General features: G+C 33.7%; 1 long non-coding RNA gene across 1 annotated transcript; it reads left to right on the top strand.

Annotated features, from left to right (window-relative positions):
• The first annotated feature begins 1,913 nt into the window (after positions 1-1,913).
• LOC132800472 (uncharacterized) lies at positions 1,914-15,338 on the top strand. Its single transcript, XR_009635586.1, has 2 exons — positions 1,914-2,403; positions 15,116-15,338. It is a non-coding gene; the product is annotated as an uncharacterized LOC132800472 (long non-coding RNA).
• Positions 15,339-24,361: the final 9,023 nt, after the last annotated feature.

Here is a 24,361-nt window from a genome sequence, read left to right as displayed (position 1 = left end):
TTTTAGCCACTCATTCACTTAATTATTGTACAAAATACTTGTTAGTACAAACACAATATATATATATATACACATATATTTTACTAAGTTGCAAGACCATTTTTGGGAAAAAAAACCTTCTCTAGTAATAGCCTATAAGCTCACAGTGCATTGTTTATATTGGAAACGCTTTTAGATCCAATCGTATTTCCTTCTTTTTTCTTTCTCTCCCAAATTAATGAGTTTCTTAAAATCTAGAGTTAAACTTTCAAAAAACTTTTCAAACATGGTCTTGGTATCTTTGACGAGTTATTCTATCAATTAATAGAACCTAACCGAAGCAACATTAAAACCATTGGTGGAATTGATTTTTCCAATAATTACTGTTTGAACCAAAAATAAAATTTTTAAGACAAATATGGAATTTGAAAATTATTTATATGGAAATCAAATTTATCTAAGTGAGGATAAATGATAAATTTTAACTATAGGATGGGGATAAATTTTATTTGTGATAAAAATAAGTTTTAATTGAGATAAGGGCTATCAAGTATTTTATTACTGTCAGCAAGCTTCGGGTGAAGGCTATATAAAAGGGTGGTCACCACTCATAGATCCATCAACTCCTCCTCTTTTAAATATACTTCAGTCCAATTTTCTCTAGTTTTAGATTTCAATTAGTTTATTCTTCTAGCTTTCATTTATTTGTTATTTATATTTTATTTTGTTCTTCATTTGTTATTTTTAATTCTTTTTGTTGGTTGAGTTAATAAAATACTATTTATTTCTAGTATTACAATCCAATACAGAATTCTCTTTTGTCCTCAGCTTCTACAATTGCTTTATCACTTTATTGTTTATTTTGTTTTTGTTTCAACTAACATTTTATTTGAAGGTGCCAAGTCCAGTAATCATAGAAACTGCTAAAATATTGCAACAATTACTTTGAAAGGAAAGCAATTATTAATACTTCTTTATCCAAAAAAGTTTGGCAACCAACTGGATTGCCCTAAGAGAAAGAATAAAATGGGAATTCTTTTGAAATCAACATAGAAACAAGGGGAAAAAATAATTAAACAAAAAAAAAATACAGAGAAAACAAAAATTCTTTACATATATGATGTAAATATAAGAATTGAACATCAAACCTCATTGTAATGAAGGAAGCATTGAACGATTAAAGAAAATGCTATTTGTCACAGCTGGTAATAGAACAACAAAAGAACCTATATCATGTGTCAATTTAATTGACTATTAAAGTTTCATTTTTATGGTTTTTATAATTTTAAAAAATTAGATACCTCAATTATAATATTTGCCGCATCAACTACAGGTATCGGTAATGATTATTGGTGGAAGATAACAAAGCTCATCCGAAAAAATGCAAAAAAGAAGAAGACAATCTCTAAGCCTAGGCTACTCAATCCATTTTTGCATAAAACAAAATTTTATATAGCGTACATTTTATATATATATCATGATGATAAGTGCAGAGCATGGTTTGGGTTTGCTAAATTAACTAGCAACAATTTTAAGAAGTTGTGTAGTTTTTGCACTTTGAAAAAAATGGATGGGTAGCCTAGGCTTAAGGATTGCTCAATAACAATTACATACATGTATCTATCTTATATAAAAGATACATAAAAACAGTAATTGCTTAAGAATTAAGAATTATTATTTTCATTGGTATTATTACCATGCTTTTTGAGAGACTGAACTTTCCAATTGTTATATATGCCACAACATTTAAAAAATGAAATAAAATAAATAAGTATCATAATAAAAGAAAAAAGGATTGGATGGAAGAAGTAACATTTTGGCTCCAACTACCTACCATTCTTAAGGATATTTGTTCTGTTCCTACTGATGGAAGGACCATTTGCCTTCTACTGATGAGAGTTATACATTTAACAATCAGTTTAACAATGGTCATGTGCCACCTTTTTTATTTTTATATTTTATTTTTAATATGTTAATCGATTAGCAAGAAGACAACTAGAATCTTAATATCTTGATGGATATAGCCTACCATTGTTGGACAAGAATATATATATATATATATATATATATATGAAGAATAGCTTCTTTAAATGGTCGACAAGGAAATATCCTATCATGTGCCCTTGGATGGTATAAGACATAGACAGAAAACACATAGAGACCCACCGGGATGTGTGCTAGTGAAAGTGTACATTAAAGACAGGAATGCTTGCTGGTCTTGTTTTTTGCTTTTTTGGCTTTCAAGTAAAAGCAGACCAGGATGTTGAATATTCAGATATATATATATATATATATATATAGACATGGTTACATGCGTGTTCAAACACCGATTTCGCCGTCCGTCCGTCAGTTGATTCACGCCAGGTGTGAATCAGGAGGCAGAGATTCTTATGCTCAGAGCTTTTTGATTCTTCCATATCTGAGGTAAATTATGTATCTTTTTTTTTTTTTTTTTTTTTTTTTTGGCTTGGAAAAGTTCTTGAAACTTTTGGATTATCTTTTAATTCTCGGACGATTACGTTATTCTAGATCTCAGGTCGCAGTTTTATATAGTTTTTTTTTTTTTTTTTTTTTGGGATGATTTTTGAGCTTTGTTCTGTTTCGATGATGAGGAAATGAAGGATTCATAAAATGAAAAAATCTCGTTCTAGGACTTTCTGTCTTTGTCTTGTTTCTTCCAATGGTTTGAATGAAAATTCTGCTCAGTTAAGCTAAATGGACATTGTAAGTGGTATTTTGTTGATTAATCGTTTAGTTTTTGCTGCAACATATTTTTCCATTTATTCAACCACAAGAAAGACAAAGTTTTATGTTCAAACAATTACATTTTGCTTGGCTGTCTTGTTCTTTTGTTATTAGAATTTATTATTATTATTTATTATTTATTATTTATTATTTATTTATTTTTTTGTTTTGAGTTTGAGGTCTCGGCATTGCAGGGTTTTAGAGGAGTGCTATAAATATTGGTTTTCCTTTTCATGTTTATGTATATAATTAGATTTTTTTGCAATTTGATACAAATTGCTTAGTCCTCGATTAAGGACAGCATTGAAGTTTGAACCTGAAACATGTTCCACCTTCGGAATTTTGGATATTTGATAATTGCCATTCTTCCTTTCGCAATGGCATTACATAAGCACTTAGAAATCAGGGACAACCTCTTTTGTTTTTTTTTTTTTTTTTAAATAGCTTTGACTTTCTATGTTTGACAAGAATCCTAGAAGATACTATTTGTGTGTATCTTTGTTGAAGTTAATACGTGTTTGGTTTATTTTATTGCTCGTGGCTTTTCTATGATTGTGAAATGAGCAAAGAATCATGTGAAATTGTATTTTATATATGTATTTTGATCAGTAGTTTGAAATACTATTCCCTATGGATTTACCTCGTTTGGATTATTTTGTCTTTCTATTACCTCCTTTAATCATGTTTGTCTTTCTATCTTTTATTGTTTTGGTTTTTTTTTTATACGAGTTTATTCTTTGATAGTTTTAATTTCTTGCAAAGTTTATTATTTTATCATCAATGATTTTAGTTGGTTGAAGTAATAGATAGATGAATGAAGAAATTGGTGTTTCACTCATGGATGCTATGATTACAAGTGATTGGCTAGTTCATGTTTGGCATCAGTTTTTCTTTTTCATGTAATTGATATGGAGTCTAGTTATTTTATTTTAATTAGGAGTTTTGTTATTTGTTGTATTATTTAAGTGATATTGTGTGATAGGTTGTCCTAAACTTGTGGATTTTGGTTTTTTTATGTACTTACATTATTTATTTTTTCAAATATTTTTTGGGCATATGTTGATTTGATTATTGATTTTTAAGTAAATAAGAAGGTTATTGATACTATTTAAAATTGGGGCAATTTACAATGGAAAAAAGCCGCAAAAAATTGAAAAGCCCCAAAGAATGAAAAAGTCCAATTTAATTAACCAAGCAAATCCAATTAGTAGTATAAATTGATTATCTAATCTGATCCAAACTCGTTTAAAGTGGATTGAATTGCATATGCAGTTTGATTTGGATTGGATGAGAAAATTAAAAAATCGATTAGAATTAGATCGGTTTAGTTATTGTCTAAAATGGTTGGTTTGTGACTGATGAGCACCCCCACCACTAACCACTTGTATTTATATGCATCACTAACTACTTGCATTTTATTTTTTAGCTTAAATTTTAAATTACTCATTTTTTTTTTCCTACCGATTTCTTTTTAATTTTTTCAAACATGTCTTTATGTAACTGTAGTTCCTCAGCAGTTATATATATAATTATTTTTAAGTTAATTTTTTTTTATTTTACTTCTCATCTATTTCTTTTATTTTTTATTTTTTATTTTTTATTTTTTGGTTTCTCAATTCTTTTTGTTTTTACTTTTATTTTGTTTTAAACTCATATCCTTATGAGTTTAAACAGAAAACAAGGGTAAAAAAAAATAAAGAGTGGAAAAAAGGCAGTAAATAAATAAATAAATAAAAAACTAGCGAAACTAAAAATTGATTTAAAGGAAAAAAATAAAAAGATATGAGTTGAAAAAGAAAAGAGGATATTAGCAAATACAAGACTGCCTGACTTAAAAATAGAATAGATGAATAGATAAGAAAACAACAAATGAATAAATTAAAAGTTGAATGGAGGAAAAGCTATGTCAATAAATAAAAAATTAATGAGTTAGAAAATAAAAAACACTTGAGTAACCAAAAGAAAAAAAAAAAAAAAAAGAGAAAAGAGAAGACATTAATTTTTGGGGAAAAAAAATGGAGTAAAATTAGGAAGTTTTTAACTGAAAAAATATATATTAGAAAAAAAATACTTAGATAAAAAATAATTAGATTAAGAAAAAAAAATTGAGTATTATTATATTAGCAATATTATTGTAACACATGCCTATTTTAGTTTCATACATTTATGGTGCTTCTAAACTAGGATGTCCCCATATTGATGATGCTTGTTTCAACACGGTGCTGTATTAAGTCAACAATCTAACAAAGCAATTGTAGCAATAATCTATCAAAAATATTGGTCTGTTAGTGAGATGAAATAATGCAGGCTTATTTAGCTACAAGCTAGGTTGCAACTTACAAGCATTGATCTTTAATATAAATAATGCAGGCTAATTTAGCTACTAGCTAGGTTGCCTGAGCTTGCTATTTAAGTCTCTACAATGTAGTATGGTGAAACATGCTTATTTTGAAAGTGTAATTAATATTGGCCTGTTAGTGAGATGAAAGCCAATATTATTGGTACTTCTGTCTTCTATTATTGAAATGATAGAGTAATTATAGAAATATTTCAGATCCTGGTCTGTTTTTAATTGAAAGCTAAAATGGACCAGCACACATCCTGTTTTTAATTACAGAAATTATTGCCAAAAATAGAAATGATTCTGTTTTGAATTACACTTTCACTTTCATTAGCAAACATCTTGTCTCCGTCTGTTTCTGTCTATATCTTATACTAACAAAGGCTAGGCTATGCTATAGCTATAGCCTTGTCGACCATGTATTCTGTTTCTCTTCTTGTTAGTAGGTGTTGATATTCTATTCTTCAATAAAAATAAAATAAATAAAAAAGGCTATGATAATTTTAGTTGTTGTGTCTCTAGCACTCTAAATTCTCTCATTTCCTCCCAAAGTCATTCCCTATGCTTAAGCCAAGTATTTTTTAATTATGAGTATACTTTATTTTTACCACAGAATCCATGGATCCCGAACATCAGAAAGTACAATATGCTTACAGTGATCCGTCTGGACTATGTTGTAGTTGGCTTTGATACCATGATGGCCTATGCTATAGTAAACCACAGAGAGCTTACCTTACAAACAAATCCCCTTTTCATCTTAACACGGGGTAAACCTCTGGCTCCCTCTCTTAAACAACTACAACATAGTCTAAACGGATCACAGGATTACTCTGTGGCAAGAATAGAGCATACTCATATTAAAAAATAACTTGGCTTAAGCAAAAAGTGACTTTTGGGAAGAAAAGAGAGAATTTAGAATTCCATAACGAGAATACTGATAATTTTATTGATATTCAAGTAAAGGTTTGCCACAACTTGGGGGGGGGGGGGGGGGGGAGCTCTCCTTATATAGAAGAGAGCTTTAAAAACTCATAAAAACCTAAAAGCATAAGGAATCTACTTTATACAAAAGTTACAATAATTAAAGTAACTGACAAGACTTAAAGGAGAGGGTATCTGCTTTTACAAAGCTACTTTTTATAGGGCTTGATTTAAAGATACAATAATCACAAACAAACAAAGTAGAGAGGATCTGCTTTTTACAAAGCACACTGACGTAACTACAATAAGCATAACTTTTTACAAAACAACTTAATAATTTATTTTAATCCCATCCAAAAATGGGCTCGTGATTGGGAGAATATTCTCAAGCTCTGGAGTTGATGATGACTCGAGATAATCCTAGAGATCCTGTGAATCTTGAAAGGCATTAGTCATATTGTGGTCAGGATTTGATGGATTAATTTGTTCAAGCATGAGAGTTTCCGTCTCCATCTCTCCATTCATTTCCTATTTCATTAGGGATGATTATTTTGTCTATTGAAGGAGCCTTTGATGAACTAGTTTGATGAGTGGAGTGAGATGGTCTTGACCCTGAGCTAGTCTAAATAATTAGATTGGGTTGTAATGGAGATAATGCTGCTTCTAGTCCCATGCACATATAAGGTGTAGGATGAGTTCCCATACAAATAATTGGAGGATTGTTAGCATAACAGAGATTGATAACGTTAGGAGGATGTTGGTAATTATTTATAGAAGAGAGCTTCAAAAACTCATAAAAACCTAAAAGCATAAGGAATCTACTTTATACAAAAGTTCAATAATTAAAGTAACTGACAAGACTTAAAGGAGAGGGTATCTGCTTTTACAAAGCTACTTTTTATAGGGCTTGACTTAAAGATACAATAATCACAAACAAACAAAGTAGAGAGGATCTGCTTTTTACAAAGCACACTAACGTAACTACAATAAGCATAACTTTTTACAAAACAACTTAATAATTTATTTTAATCCCATCCAAAAATGGGCTCGTGATTGGGAGAATATTCTCAAGCTCTGGAGTTGATGATGACTCGAGATAATCCTAGAGATCCTGTGAATCTTGGAAGGCATTAGTCATATTGTGGTTAGGATTTGATGGATTAATTTGTTCAAGCATGAGAGTTTCCGTCTCCATCTCTCCATTCATTTCCTATTTCATTAGGGATGATTATTTTGTCTGTTGAAGGAGCCTTTGATGAACTAGTTTGATGAGTGGAGTGAGATGGTCTTGACCCTGAGCTAGTCTAAATAATTAGATTGGGTTGTAATGGAGATAATGCTGCTTCTAGTCCCATGCATATATAAGGTGTAGGATGAGTTCCCATACAAATAATTGGAGGATTGTTAGCAGAACAGAGATTGATAACGTTAGGAGGATGTTGGTAATTATTGATTTCACAGAAGTGATGGATTAGAAGAGTGATGTTTTGCTTTAGGGTTTCTTTGTCCATTTGCTGTTCTGGATGAAAAATGAATAGTTCATAAACGAGATTGTGTGTCCATAATTCTTTAGTTTTTGGAACTTGAAAATATGGTATGGACATTATAAAATATGTTTGTACCTTTTGTTTCCTTTCCAATGACATGGACTAGACCTTGTTATATAAGAGTATTTCTTGAAACTTTGCTCTCCACCAAGAGAGAGATTGGAACCACTCTAGGAATGTCCATAGAATTGAGTTTTCTTTGGTTGGATCAGTGAGGTGATGATGTAGCATGAGGGGATTGAAGACTATGCTCATGTGAACTGAACTATCGAACACAATAAAAAACCATAACATGGCCTTTGGAAATTCAAATTCAAGGAAGATCTCTACAGGGTTGAAAAACATAGTACTGAGATCAAACAAAAGTTTAGGATATTTGGTTAGCCATTGTGAGATGAGCAGATGGGAAAAATGAAAGATGTTTGCCTTAGCAAACTCTTTGATCTAGGTAATAGAAGCAGGATTGGTTAATCTTGGAGGGTAGGTTTTTTGGACTGTTGCTTTCAAGGGGAAATAGGCTTTGCAAGTTGAGGAGGATAAGGAGGAAGCCATGTAGATCAGGTGATATGCAGAAGTGGGAGTGAGTATGTTGATTGGCTCATGTAGATCATGTGATATGCAGAAGTGGGAGTGAGTATGTTGATTGGCTTTGGCATTGATAGTATATCAGGGGTAAGGTTCTAATGGCCTTTTATATACTGCACCTCATACTCATATTTCGCAAACCACTCTTTAAGTTTTAATAACTGTGCTGTTGGCAGGGCTTTATTTTTTAATTTCATTATTTTTGGAAAAGATAAATTGTTCATTCTTATCAAGAATTTATGTACGATGAGGTGGAATTCAAACTTTTTTATGCCATATTTGATAGACAATATCTCTTTATAGATTGAGTGCTAGTATTACTCTGCAGTCTTGAATTGTCCACTAGCATGGCTGCAATAATGTTCCTATCCCTTATCATCTTATTCAATCAAGATTTTACCTCAATAAAGATTAGATGCAACAGTATGCAATATTGTCCTTTCTTTTCTAGGGATCTTTAGAGGTGGTGGATTTTGAGCTACTTCTTTTAACTTTAGTACTGCTTGAGTTAGTTAACATCCCCATGCTGGTCTATTCTTTTCCAGCATTGAAAATAATTTTGACGTCCACTCAGTTACTTTAGGAATAAAGTCTCTGACATAATTGACTATTCCAAAAAACTATTGGATTTGCTGTTTTGTAAGATCTTCGTCAAGGAGTCTTAATAGTTCTTCAGTGATGTGGGTTCCTGGGACTATTTTTCCTTTCTTCTATTTTCCTTTGAAAGTAGTAGTTCAAAAAACCTACCCTCCAGGATTAACCAATCCTACTTCTGTTACCCAGATCAAAGAGTTTGCTAACATAAACATCTTCTATTTTACCGATTTGCTCATATCACAATGGTAAACCAAATATCCCGAACTTCTGTTTGATCTCAGTACAATGTTTTTCAATCCTGTAGAGATCTTTCCTGAATTTGAATTTCCAGAGGCCATGTTATGGTTTTTTATGGTGTTTGATAGTTTAGTTCAGCATGAGCTTAGTCTTCAATCCCCTCATGCTACATCACCACCTCACTGATCCAAGCAAAGAAAAATTACTTTTGTAGACATTCCTAGAATGGTTTGAACCTCTCTCTTGGTGGAGAGCAAAACTCAATAAGTACTCTCACATAACAAGGTTTAGTCCACATCATTAAAAAGGAAGAATTATGGACGCACAATCTTACTTATGAATTATTCACTCTTCATCTAGAGCATCAAGTGGATAGAGAAATCCTAGAGCAGAATATTGCTCCTCTAATCCATCACCTCTGTGAAATTAACAACTAGCAACATCCTGTTAAAGTGATCAATCTCTGTTCTACTACCAACCTCCCAGTTGTTTGTATGGGAACTCATCTGACACCTTGTATATACATGGGATTAGGAGAAGTAATACCATCTCCATTAGCTTCCAATCCAATTATCCAAACTAGGTCACGGTCAAGACTTTCTCACTTTATTGATGAAACCAGTTCATCAAAGGCTCCTCCAACAGACAAAATAATCATCATTGATGAATTAAAAATTAATTGAGAGACGAAGATGACAACTCTCTACCTGATGATGCAATTGAAACTCTCATGCTTGAACAAATTAATCCATCAAATCCTAACTAAAATATAATTGACGCCTTCTAAGATTCAAAGGATCCATGGGTTTATCTCAGGTCACCATTAACTCTAGAGCTTGAGAACTATTCTCCCAATCACGAGCCCATTTTTGGGTGAGATTAAAATAAATTATTAAAGTTGTTTTGTAAAAAGATGTGCTTATTGTAGTCATATTAGTGTGTTTTGTTAAAAGCAAATTCTCTTTGCTTTGTTTGTTTTGATTATTGTATCTTTAAGTCAAGTCCTGCAAAAAGTAGCTTTGTAAAAGCTGGTACCCTCTGCTTTAGGTCTTGTCTAGTTATTTTATTTATTGTAACTTTTGTATAAAGTAGATTCCTACTGCTTTTAGGGTTTGACGTGTTTCTAAGGCTCTCTTCTATATAAGGAGAGCTCCCCTTCTAATTTTGGGAAGACTTTGCTTAAATATCAATAAAATTATTAGTGTTCTTGCTATGGAATTCTAAATTCTCTCCTTTCTTCCCAAAAGTCATTCTTTATGTTTAAGCCAAGTATTTTTTTTTAGTATGAGCATGCTCTATTCTTACCACGGAATTTGTGGATGCCGAAGATCAAAAAGTATAATATACTCATAGTGATCCTTCTAGACTATGTTGTAGTTGTTTCAGAGTTGAAGGCCAATATTTACTTTGTGTTGAGATGAAAAGAGGATTTGTTTTTAGGGCAAGTCCTCTGTGGTTGATTATAGCATATGAGAGCTATTCTCCCAGTCATGAGTCGATTTTTAGGTGGGATTAAAATAAATTATTAAAGTTGTTTTGTAAATAGGTGTGCTTATTATAGTCATATTAGTGTGCTTTGTAAAAAGCAGATTCTCTCTGCTTTGTTTGTTTGTGATTATTGTATCTTTAAGTCAAGTCCTATAAAAATAGCCTTGTAAAAGCAGATACACTCTGCTTTAGGTCTTGTCTAGTTACTTTCATTATTGTAACTTTTGTTTAAAGCAAATTCCTTATACTTTTAGGGTTTGACGTGTTTCTAAGGCTCTTTTCTATATAAGGAGAGCTCCCCTCTCATTTATGGCAAGACTTTGCTTGAATATCAATAAAATTATCAATATTCTCGCTATGGGATTCTAAATTCTCTCTTTTCTTCCCAAAAGTCATTCCTTATACTTAAATCAAGTATTCTTTGAGTATGAGTATGATTTGTTCTTACCACGGAGTCGATGGATCCTGAACATCAGAAAGTACAATATACTCATAGTGATCTATCTAGACTATGTTGTAGTTATTTTAAAGTTGAAGCCCGAGGTTTATCCCATTTTGAGATAAAAGGGGATTTGTTTATAGGGCAAACTCTCTGTGGTTGACTACAACATATAAGAACTATTCTCCCTATCTCATTCATGACCATTTTTCGGATGGGATTAAAATAAATTCTTAAAGTTGTTTTGTAAAAAGGTGTGCTTATTGTAGTCATATCAGTATGCTTTGTAAAAAGCAGATTCTCTCTGCTTTGCTTGTTTGTGATTATTGTATTTTTAAGTCAACTCCTGTAAAAATTAGATTTGTAAAAGCAGATATCCTCTACTTTAAGTCTTGTCTAGTTACTTTAATTATTGTAACTTTTGTATGAAACAAATTCCTCATGCTTTAGGTTTTGACATGTTTCTAAGGCTCTCTTCCATATAAGGGACTTCCCTCTTAGTTGTGGCAAGACTTCATTTGATTATCGATAAAATTATTAGTGTTCTCACTATAGAATTCTAAATTCTCTCATTTCTTCCCAAAAGTCATTCCTTATGCTTAAGCTAAGTATTCTTTGAGTATGAGTATGCTTTTAGGAAGTACAATATGCTCATAGTGATCCATCAGGACTATGTTGTGGTTTTAGAGTTGAAGCCCTAGGTTTACCCCATGTTAAGATGAAAAGGGGATTTGTTTGTAGGGCAACCTATCTATGGTTGACTATAGAATAGGCTACCATTGTATCAGAGGTGAAATATTTTAATAAATGTAAAATTAATATGACGTAGAAAATTAAAAGCACCCGAGTAACTAAAAAGCAAGAAAAAAAAAGAAAAAGAAAAAGAAAAAAAGAGAAGGTATGAATTTGAAAAAAAAAAATTTTGAGTCAAATTAAGAAGTTTTCAATTGAAAAAATATTGATTAGAAAAATTCTTGTATAAAAAGTAATTACAATATATATATATATATATATATATATATATATATATATATATATTATCATAGCTATTTTCAATCAATGATTTATTATTTAGGCTAGGACCAATGGTATTTCATTGCTACAAATATGTTACCATTTCAAATGCATATCCCAGTTTTGCATAACAAGGTTATGAAAATCCATGAGAAGCAACCGACCATATCGTACATGCCAATTGTCATTTAACCAATAAGCCTGTGGATGTTGAGATTCCATAAGCGGCATTGATAATTCAGAACTAGAGGTATTAAGAAAAAGAAAATTGATTTTTTTTAATTGCTTATTCTAAAAATTAGTAATATTATTGTAACACATGCCCATTTTAAAATGTTGTTTCATTATGTGTTTTATTTTTTATTGTTTACTTGTTTGATTTATATAGAATAAAATATGTTTTGGTCAATTTGAAGTACTTTATGTTTTTTTATTTGGTAAACAACTTTTGCCTAGTTTATATATATATGTTACTCTGTTTTTTTTGTCCTTTGATTTTTTTTTTCCAAACCTCTATATGCTAGTAAGTAATGTTAACAATTTCTTCTAGTTTGCTTTTGGATTATGAATTTCTTTAGGTTATTGAATATTGATTGTTTAAATGCATCATATTTGTTGTTCTAGTTTTCCTCTACACTTATGAACTTAATTTCTAATTATCATTGAATCTTGATTATTAATTGACTTTCGAAAGTCGAGGAAAGGTGGATTAAGAAAAGATGAAATTTCTTGAATTGTTAACTATTTGATTAGTTATTGCTTGGGATTTTGGTAGCTAAGCACCTTGAACTTTATCGAGGTTGATATATTGCACCCAAACTTTTTTTTTCCTAAGATTATGCGCCATAAACTTCCTTTTTGCTTGCACCATTGATTCTTCTGTTAAAAATGTATAATGAAATGATCATGTGTCATGCACGTGCTCACCAAGAAAGGGTAGATCAGGTAATTTCACATGCCTCATCACGTGCTTCTCGCGTGTGTGATCAGTGATCGTCTCTCAGATTGGGATTTTGAGCTTGAAAAAGGACTAAGATTAATCTTAGGGATTCATATATTGATTTGATTGAGTAGAGTTTGATTAGAGTTTGGTGAAAAAAATTTATGCAGCGTGAACAAAAATTGAAAAGGAATTTCAAGTAGACAAAAATTGAAGGAGCTGAGCTATTATGAGGAGCTGAGCTTATCTAAGGCGTGAAGTTGAAAGATGAAGAGAATGGAGAACGAGATCCCCAAATATCATAAATGGCTCTGAAATTTTTTGCATCTTTGTTTAGGTTGTAGGTTTTATATTCTGAAACTTTCATATATGATTTAAAAAGTGAAAATTAGTACGCCTGAATTAATTATTAAAATACTCTAAATTTCAAATGAATAAGGAAATATGCCAAATAAATATACGTGACTAGTAGAAAAATAAGAATATAATTTTTTACAACTATATTTTTTTTATCTAGCATTTATGTCATTGCATGTCTTTTTACTTATTGTTTGCTTGTGTTTTAAAATATGACTTTAGTTGCTAGATCAGGGTATTTTATCTTAAAAGCTCACCATTGTGGTGACTTGTTTGAAAGGATGAGTAAGCCAATATACTTAGGAGGGAGTGTTAGTTTCATTGACTACTACCATACTAACACTAAGTATTACTTTAGCTTTGATAGATTTGCAAAACCATTAGGAAACAAAGGTAAGAATAATAAAAAATCAAGATGTGGTAGACATGTATCGTATTATGCCTAATAGTAGAGTTATGTAAACATATTTCATTCAGCAAGTACCTTTGAGATTTTCAACCAATGAACCTTACAATTATGATTGGGAACTAGCTAACCCCAAATTGATCCACACTAATCCCAAGAACTAAGTTTAGATACCCCACCCTATTTACAAAATGATATTCCTGATTTTAACTTGCATGTTAGGAGAGGTGAAGAGAGTAATCAGGTCAATGGTGGTGGCAGTTAGCCCCAATCACAAAATAGTTAACCTGATTTTGACATGCATGTTAATGGAAGTGAAGAAAGTGATCATGTCAGGGGAGGTGAATAGAGTGATCAAGGCAATGTCGGTGGTAATGAGCCCTAATCATAAAATGGTTGGCCTGAATCTGACATGCATGTTAGTGGAGGTGAAAAGAGTGTTCATTTTAGGGGAGGTGAAGAGAATAATTAGGGCAATGTTGGTGGCAACGAGTATGAAAATAGTAGTCATTATGATTTCAATGATGAGGATAATGATGATTTTGAGTTTCAACAATTTAATTATGAGCTGTCATATGATGAGGTTATATTTAGGGATAACGTGGAAAGTAATATTGAGTTTGCAAGTATTCAACCCTTAGAAATCTCACTACTTCCATTGATGAAGTCCACATTGAGGCTGATCATGAGTGTGATGATGATGTATTGATGAGTGAGTCATCTAGTGATGAAGAAGACATTAATAGGCATTTTCCTGAGTTAATGCTCAAACAGATATTAGAGATCCTAAGTTTGAGGTTGTCATGTTATTTAGCTGTGCATATGATTTTAGAAAAGCAGTAATGGAGTATGCAATCTTTCAATAGAGACTAATAAAGTTTAAAAAGAATTGCATTTACAAAGTTAGAGCTGTGTGTGCCAACCACAAATGTGAGTGGTTTCTGTGTTCTTCAATGTTAAGAGATAAAAGGACCTTTCAGATTAAAACTTTGTTTTCTTAAGAGGGTAAAGCTAAATAGGTAAAGATAAATTGTTTTCTTAAGAGGGTGAAGCTAAATGTGTTATTATTTTTCTTTGGTTAGAGTTTTTGTCCAAATTCCTCACACGTTTCTCTAATGTCTTTTAAGGTGAAATTCTGATCAAAATGTTGAAAGCTTGTTACGCCTTCAGATTTCTTCGATAACATGTCTGTAGCATGTATGAAATACAAAAAGCATCTTTTATTTACCTGTGCACATTTTAAAAGCTACATGTGAAGCTCCAAAAGTTTGTAACATGTAATTTAGAAAACAATGTTAAAGTTCGATCATATGCCAATACTTATAAATTTGCTAAGAAGTTCAAGCTAGACTGGAATATCCAAAAGTTTGGCAGTTGATTTTTACAAATTTGGCTATGTTTATCTATCATCATCAACCCTAAAAAATTTGAGTTTCAATACCATATGAAGTTACCCTATCATTTATGAAGCTAAAATAGTACAGTTAACAAAATTGATACAGCTTTTGGTATTTTGTAGTTGGTGGTTACACAAAAGTATGTGAAGAAAACCTCAAGATTTGACAGGGTATCAAAATGCAAAGCTATTTAACATGCTAGAGGCCTTTCTACTTGTTAATCATTCAGTGACTGCTAAAGCCTATCTATTCAGCAATATTTCCATTCCTAGAAATATGTCGGTTTTCCAATGGAAACAGTTATTATTTCTTTATTCATTGTGGATGAATGAAAGGCTTCCCACACTTTCCATTATTATTATTATTGCTATTTTACATTTTTTACATTATAGGAGAAGATGTAGTGTGCTTAAAATTACCATCACAAGATAAATATGTTGGGAACCAGAGACCTATTAGCAATGAGCATCGCACTAAGAATCATCTTAGCCTGGCCAATTTATTATGAGCACAAAGCAGTAATTAAGCTCCAAGCTTCAACTCCTTTATGGTTTTTATAACAAAATCCATAACAAGTTCAAGCTGGAAAATCCATAACATATCTGCGATATGTATGAATCACAAAATCAACATGTGAAGCTATACAAGTCCTTATAGCCAATTTAGACAACAATATTAATATACAGTTCCAACACTTGCCCAATCAATTAGAAGTTCAATCCAAAATGGAATTACCAAAAACTAACTAGTTCCAACATCAGAATTTTTGTCCATATTCTGCTATGACACTTGCAGGATAATGAGAAGTCTATGGGACGCACAAGTCAGTTAGAATGACTTACATTTCCTACAACTACATCTGAATGACAATTCAATCTTAGTACTTGGTGTAATCGATGGTTTGCTATGCATTCTGAACCAAAACACAATTGAAGTTGCTTCAAGCTTCACTTTCAAAGGCAACAGATTAAGTCCTCAACACGTGTATGGTGCCATTGAAAGATACCAAGGAAGAAGGCTTAAGAAGATGCTAGTGTTACAGGATTTCCAGAAATGCTTGGCCACCCTTCTTTCTTGACTGTAGGGATAAAAAGTTTCCACCATAAACAATTAAGCACATAGGATGTGGAAATTCAATAATTGATTCAGATCACACTGATAAATACAAGGAAACTTGGTCTTCAATGTAGCGTGGAGAACTGTATGATTGTTATTTTTTTCATTCATAAAACCATAAGCAAATCTTGTGCTCTTCGATTTTAAAGATATTATTACTTAATGGAAAATTTGGTAGTTACACAGAAGCAAATGAAGGGGAACAAAATACTTGCTAGAGTAATGAAGGCAAGGCATTAAAGTTTTAAGCCACCAGCTAGAGGTCTTTCACTTGTTTAACCATTCCATAATAGTGCACGGCTCCCAGATACTTCATGACCTAACCAAATTGTCAAATAACACTTTTATAAAAAGTTCAAGCTATAATGGAATTCCCAAAAGTTTATCATGTACAAGCATCACAATTTCTATTTTTTGACAATCAGAAAATGCTACAAGTCAACGACTTAAATTAGAAGCACTAGACCTTTTACAAATCATATAGGATGCATAATTATAATTACAAAGGAAGAAGCTTTTTGAATTTTTTAATCATTTCAAACATTAGAGAATCATTATGAAATCTTCAGGATGAATAATGAATGGTCATCATTTCCAATGCTTTTGCATTCTTAAGCAAGTACTTTATCAGCTCCATCTCGGCCTACTTTCCCTTAATCTCCATTTCTACTTCCTTCATTGAGTGGACAAATTCTAGATTTTGAGACTCCCAGTACAGTACGTTATAACATGTCTCCACCTGTGATAAGTTGAGGAAAACTAAAGTTAGAGATAAAACAACATTGTAGATAATGTAAATGTGTAGGTTAAAGTCTACAAATATGAGTATTTGAAGATAAATTCTAGTAAAGAATGACTCTGCTATCTAGTATCAGATACCATATGTCATCTAAGTATAAAGCATTGTTTCTGAATGACATATGAACATAATGACATGATAATTCACATGGAGTGCATTCTCATACATATAGTATTACATTACTTGCAAGATTGTAATTGGAATATCCATATCGTCTTAAGCCTATTTTCAAAACATTCAAATGTGGCATCGAATTGAGTAATGCAACTCTAGAAGAGATTTCATCAGCCAAACCAGTGCGTATTAGAGTCAATGAACACAAGTTATGAAATAGTGGCAGCCTTCCTTGTAAAAATATTTCCTACAAGGTTTAAGAGTGTTCAATGCCCAATTTTTTTTATGGAAACAAATAAATTCACATATATAGCTGATGAAATAAGATAGGGAAACAAAAGTATATAATGATGATAAGAAGCAACCTTAACATAATAATCAGTGATACAGATGTATGAAATTTGGGATATCATTTGATTAGCTTTAGCAATGATTTCTTTACGTGAGGACTCTCATCTAGTAAGTATTGATATATCAGAACACTGTAGACACTCAAAATTTCCTTCAAAAGAGTAATGGGAAACCCATCCACCCAGGAAAGCTTTTGAAGATTTGGAGCATGTAATGTAAGTGAGTGTGTTGGGCGCTTTCTGGGGTCTCCATTCCAAACTATACGCAGATATTGAAGACTCTCTGCTAAAACCTTGATATAGATATCACAAAGAGGAAATCCCTTCACATCGTCAATTACTAAGTCTTCAATTAATGAAGAAGTTGTTGGAAATTATGTATGAATATATATGTAAACACATGTGAATAAATTAAACAACATAAATAAAATTACATGAAATAATCAAAGTAAATCAGAATCTGTATGTCCTTGTTAATGGTGATCTACTCTTTGGAAGTTCGATCGAGGTCTATGTGGTACCATAGTGTCCTTAAGACGTTTTTTCGCCACCGATGCAGGTGGTTTGTGACAATCATTTCCCAAGATACAACGGCTGCAAAGATCTTGGACACAGTACCTCCAAAACTTTTCCTTCAAATTTTTTGTGTACCTTTACTTCACCACAGTCAATGTTTTCTCTCTGGTTTTTCCTTTTGTCACAGTATTTCTCAAAAAACCAATTTTCTCTGTAAAACCTTTTTCCCAACTCATCAGAACGTTGAAAAGAAACGTCAAAGCATCAAAAACTCTTAACACAATTGTGTTTCCTTCTCAATCCCCATGTTTCAAAATTATTATTTTATTTTAAAAATTGATCAAAACCCATTATTTTCTCGATCATCAATTGTAAGGGAAACAAACATTAGAGGCCCAAAGCCCGCTAACAAATCATTCACACACTCAGGACAAAAACTATAACAATCTCTCATATGAATGATTTGACTACTAAAACAAAGCATGACTCTGGTGGTAAAGTTCTGCAGTTGAAACCTGCATAGGATAGGTAGATATTACTCTTTGAACCTTCCCTTGTGAGACTACATCTTCTTTACTGACTAATGGTAGATATGATATCGTTGAACAATTTCATCGTTCGTGTATATGACAACATAGCCCACACATGATTGCTTCCTCGTATACTTCAGTTCTCACTATTTGAGAATTTTGGAGAAGAGTAATTCTATATTCATATAATGAAATACAACCCTAATATTTATATTGGAGTGGCTGACTTTTCAGTCCACTATTCTAGGAAAATAAAATGAGAATCCCACAAAAATAGGAATCTCAACAAACTAGGAAAGCAACAAATTAGGAATCAGTTAATAACTGACCCTATTTATTAGGAAACTAAATAACAAATCCTAATCTACCAAATTACAGAATAAAACACTTTCCTAATATATATACAAGCTATACGGCTTTTTCCTACACTCCCCCTCAAGCTGGGTTGTACATGTTATACAATCCCAGCTTGGACTTCAATTCATCAAAACTTATTCTTGAAATGGCTTTGGTGAGAATATTAGCAAGCTGCAGTCGAGTATGGATGTAGCTCAATTGAACTGTTCCATTATTGACCTTCTCTGAAATGAAATGCATTTCAACATGCTTAGTCCTGTCATGCTGTATCGGGTTTTTAGCAATGCTAATGGCAGATTGACTATCACTAAACATTTTTATCTGGTCTTTAAAATCAACTTTCAGCTCCCTTAGTAATCTCTAAAGCCACATTCCTTCACAAATACCCAAAGCAAGAGCACGATATTCTGACTCTGCACTGCTTCTCGACACTACTGATTGCTTTTTGCTTCTCCATGTAACAAGATTACCCCAAACAAAGGAGCAGTAACCACTTGTGGATCTCCTTTCAGTTAGTTCTCCAGCCCAGCTAGCGTCTGTGTATACCCCTATCTCACGACTTTCACTCTTTTTGAAGAGCAAACCGTGGCCTGGTGTCATCTTCAGGTATCTAAGGATTCGATTTACAGCCTCTAAATGTTCCTCATTTGGATTGTTCATGTGCTGGCTAACCACTCACTGGGAATGCAATGTCTGGTCTTGTGTGTGAGAGATAGATCAACTTGCCCACCAGCCTTTGATACTGCCCTTTATCCACTGGCACTTTTTCCTCATTTGTACTTAACCTTAGGTTAGGGTCCATAGGAGTCTCTGCAGGTTTACACCCGAGCATGCCAGTTTCAGTTAGCAAATCTAGGATATACTTTCGTTGGGATATAACAATCCCTGCTTTAGACCGAGCAACCTCCATGCCTAGAAAGTATCTGAGAGTACCAAGATCTTTGATTTCAAACTCAGTAGCAAGTAATCTTTTGAGTTTGATAATTTCCTCCGTGTCATCTCTAGTTAGAATAATGTCATCAACGTAAATAATGAGAATAGCAATTCGGCCTCTAGGTGAGAATTTCACAAATAGAGTGTGATCTGTCTGGCATTGATTGTACCCGTTTGTGACCACTGTTTTGGTGAACCTATCAAACCAAGCACGAGGTGATTGCTTTAGGCCATACAATGATTTCTTCAGCTTGCACACCTGATGGCAGTTTGAAGAGTTCTCTAAGCCTGGAGGTATTTCCATATAAACATCTTCTGCTAGATCCCCGTTCAAAAATGCATTTTTGACGTCTAGTTGATGCAAGGGCCAGTCTTTATTTACGGCTAATGACAACAATACTCGAACCGTGTTCAACTTGGCAATAGGTGCGAAAGTTTCCTCATAATCGATTCCATATGACTGAGTGAAGCCTTTCGCCACCAGCCTGGCTTTGAACCTTTCAATACTTCCATCTGCTTTATACTTCATTGTAAATATCCATTTGCAACCAACAGGCTTCTTCCCTTGAGGTAATTTTGTAAGAGTCCAGGTTCCATTGCTTTCTAGAGCCCTGATTTCCTCCTCGACTGCTTACTTCCATGCTGGATTTTTCAATGCTTCCTGAATAGAATTGGGAATCTGCACACTATCAAGAGCTGAGATGAATACTTTATATGATGGCAACAACTTCCCATATGCCACATATCTCTCGATAGGGTGGTTTGTGCATGTTCGGACACCCTTTCTTTCAGCAATAGGCAAAGCAGAATCATCAACAAAAGGAACAAGAGGCTCACAGGTTAAAGAATCCATACCAGTGTGAAGTTCTGAAGCAGGAGGGTCCGGTTCAGGTTCTTGACAATCTCTGATTTCAGTAATGTTCTCTAAGTTCTCAGTAGGTCGTCTCCTCCTCGAATAGACACGAAGTTCTTGATGATTTGCACCAAGTTGGACTTGGGTGGACTCGGGTGACTCACTTTGAGTGGTGTTATGTGGCAAATTAGGTGATGAGACCTGGATTTGAGGACTTGGAAGAGGATAAGGACTCGAAAGTGATTACTCGGAAGAGGGTAAGGAGGCTAGACTAGATTGAGTATCTTGAAGACTGTCCCAAAGCTGAAATTCCCTCGAATTCTCCCCCTGAATTGCAGGTTTGGAAAAATCAGATTGGTGTTCAAAGAATGTGACATCCATGGAATTGTACATTTTTCTAGTAACAGGTGAGTAACATTTGTACCCTTTTTAATGAGAGGAATATCCTAGAAAAATGCATTTCACTGATTTGGGATCAAGTTTAGTCCGATGTTGTTGGTGTATATGAACAAATGATGAACAACCAAAGATTTTTAGTGGGAGATCGGAAGAAAAAGATTTGACATGAGGGAAGGCTTGTAGGAGGACTTGGCGAGGTTTCTGAAATTGAAGTACTCGACTAGGCATTCTATTAATGAGATAGGTGGCAGTAAGAATGGCTTCCCCCCAGAAGTGTTTAGGCACATGATTGGTAAACATTAGTGATCGAGCTACCTCAAGTAAGTGTCTGTTTTTTCTCTCGGCTATCCCGTTTTGCTGAGGGGTATCAACACAAGAACTCACCTGAATAATTCCTTGTTTCAAAAGATAGGAACCCAAAACTGACGTAAAGTATTCCCTACCATTGTCAGTTTTAAGAACCTGAATTTTGCTTTTGAACTGGGTGTGAATCATGGAATAAAAGGATTTGAAGATTTCCCCTGTTTCAGATTTTTCTTTCATAAGAAATGTCCAAGTAGTTCTAGTATGATCATCTATGAAAGATATGAACCAACGAGCCCCATTAATATTTTTTACTCGTGAAGGTCCCCAAATGTCACTATGAATTATGGAGAATGGATGTGAAGGCTTATATTGAATGCTAGGATAAACATGTCGAGTGTGCTTTGCAAGTTGACATATGTCACAATGAAAAAATTTGGAATTTTTATTGATGAATAAATGAGGGAACAATTTTTCAAGGTATAGAAAGTTTGGATGACCAAGGCGAAAATGCCATAACATGACTTGACTCTCATTTGAAACAGAAACAGAATTGGAAACAGACTCAGAAACACAACTTGAATGAACTTGTCCATGTAGAGGAGGGTTCCCTTTGAGCAAGTAGAGACCACCACACATTTCAGCACTGCCAATCACCTTCCCCGAAGCCGCTGCCTGAAATTCACAAAGATTTTTATAGAATTTAGTCACACAATTCAATTCACGGGTGAGTTTACTAATAGAAATTAGATTGCAATCTAGATTTGGAACATAAAGGACAGATGAAAGAAGAATGTCCTTTGTCAATTTAATGGATCCGATTCCTGCCACTTTTGAGTGTGATCCATCAGCTATTCGTACTGTAGAGGGACTTGAATATGGACTGAACTTGTGGAAGACATTAATATCTCCAGTCATGTGATCCGAAGCTCCAGAATCCACTATCCATGGTCTTAATTTTCTGGTTTCAGCAATATGAGCAAAGGAGAATGTACTTTGATGTACTAGCATGCTAGTATGCTGTTCAGTAGTGGGTGAGGTGGATTGTGAAGGATCTGAAATTTGTCCGAGTAGTTTCTGCAGTACCTCAATTTGCTCCCTAGTGAATGGATTGGTTTCAGTAGTGGTGCTGGTGTTGTCTGAAGTGGTGACTGCGTTAGCACGACTGTCTCGGTCCTGGCGAGTTCGGTTTGGCTTCCAATCAGCAGGCTTCCCATGTATTTTCCAGCAAGTTTCTTTGGTGTGACCAGGCCTCTTGCAATGGTCGCACCATGGCTTTCCTCTTCTCTGTCTGTTATCCTGAGATGAGTTGTGTGTATACAAGGCCGAGCCCTCAACAGTTGGGGAGCTCATATTTTCTGGCATCATCAATTTCTTCCTGCTTTCTTCTCTTCTAACTTCAGCAAAAGCCTCTCGGATGGGAGGTAGTGGCCTACTTCCCATGATTCTCCCCCTTACTTCGTCCATATCCTTATTGAGACCGAGGAGAAATTTGAATGTTCTCTTTTGATCAATAATCTTTTTGTATAGAGCTACATCATCAGGACATTTCCAGGAATATATTTCAAACATATCAAGGTGCTGCCAATACCTGGTTATTGTGTTGAAATATTGAGTGATAGTCATCTCTCCTTGTCATAGATCATGAAGTCGAGTTTCAATCTCAAAGAGTTCAGATGTATTTTCGGAACTAGAATAGGTTTCACGAGCTGCATCCCAAATTTCATTGGCTGTTTTGTAGAGAAGGAAATTCTCTCCAACTTCTGTGGTCATGGAATTTATTAACCATGACATGACCATGTGATTTTCAGTCTTCCACGTGCGATATTTAGGATCAGTTGACGCCGGAACAGAAACTTCTCCTGTGAGATACTCATCCTTTCCTCTGCCAGACACATACATGAGGACGGATTGTGACCACTGAAGGAAGTTGTGGCCATTGAGTTTATGACTGGTAATGAGAAGAGGTGAGTTCTCGATGATATTGGCTGAGGGATTATCGGTTTGAGTACTCATGCTGTATTTGGACATGATGAGAGACCGAAAATAGAGTGGATTAGGGTTTTGAATCTTACTTGAGCAGAATTGTAAACCAAGGGAACAAATTATTCACCGGATACTGTTCACGCAGAATAACTGTTCACGCTGGTACTGTTCACGCCAAACCAGGCTCTGATACCATGAGAATTTTGGAGAAGAGTAATTCTATATTCATATAATGAAATACAACCCTAATATTTATATTGGAGTGGCTGACTTTTCAGTCCACTATTCTAGGAAAATAAAATGAGAATCCCACAAAAATAGGAATCTCAACAAACTAGGAAAGCAACAAATTAGGAATCAGTTAATAACTGACCCTATTTATTAGGAAACTAAATAACAAATCCTAATCTACCAAATTACAGAATAAAACACTTTCCTAATATATATACAAGCTATACGGCTTTTTCCTACACTATTTTGTTCATTTTGACCCTAAACACCTCCCTGGTTCTGTGAGAGTTTCTAACAATTCTCTTTCGAAGCAAAAATGTAACACCCCATCCCAAAGTACATCGAAAATTTCTAAAATTTGACCAACGTTAACCGAATTTGATCGTCGTTGACCGAGAATGGGTCAAATTTTGACTTTTTGCTCCTGATGGAATTTCACATTGACCGAGGTACCGTTAAAAAGTACACGTTGTCACGAGTCCATAGATTAGTAGCACGTTAAAAATGGAGCTACAGATTGAAAGTTATGAGCAAAACAAGTTGAGATCCAAACTGTCCAAGGGGTGCCAGAGTTGACTTTTTGTTCATGCAAAGTTAAGCTTTAACTCATGCATGGTTGTAAAGTACTCGTCGATACGAGTTCATGGACTAGTGGTACGTCCGATTTGGACATGTGGTTTGAAAGTTATGAACATGCAAAATTTTCCGAATACCGTAATATTTTAATATATTTTGACTTGAGTGAACAGTGTGTGCCACGTGTCGTATTTTCAGCCAATCCCATGAGTGAACAGTATCACCCAATGGTGGCTTTTATTTTGGCAAAAACACGTGAGCCGGGGGGAAGAGAGAGAAAGAGGGGAGGAGAGAGAGAGAGAGAG

Source organism: Ziziphus jujuba, chromosome 2 (assembly GCF_031755915.1).
Source record: "Ziziphus jujuba cultivar Dongzao chromosome 2, ASM3175591v1".
Lineage (NCBI taxonomy): Eukaryota > Viridiplantae > Streptophyta > Magnoliopsida > Rosales > Rhamnaceae > Ziziphus > Ziziphus jujuba.
Note: the sequence above shows the minus strand (reverse complement) of the source record. Positions and strands in the feature narration are given on the sequence as shown.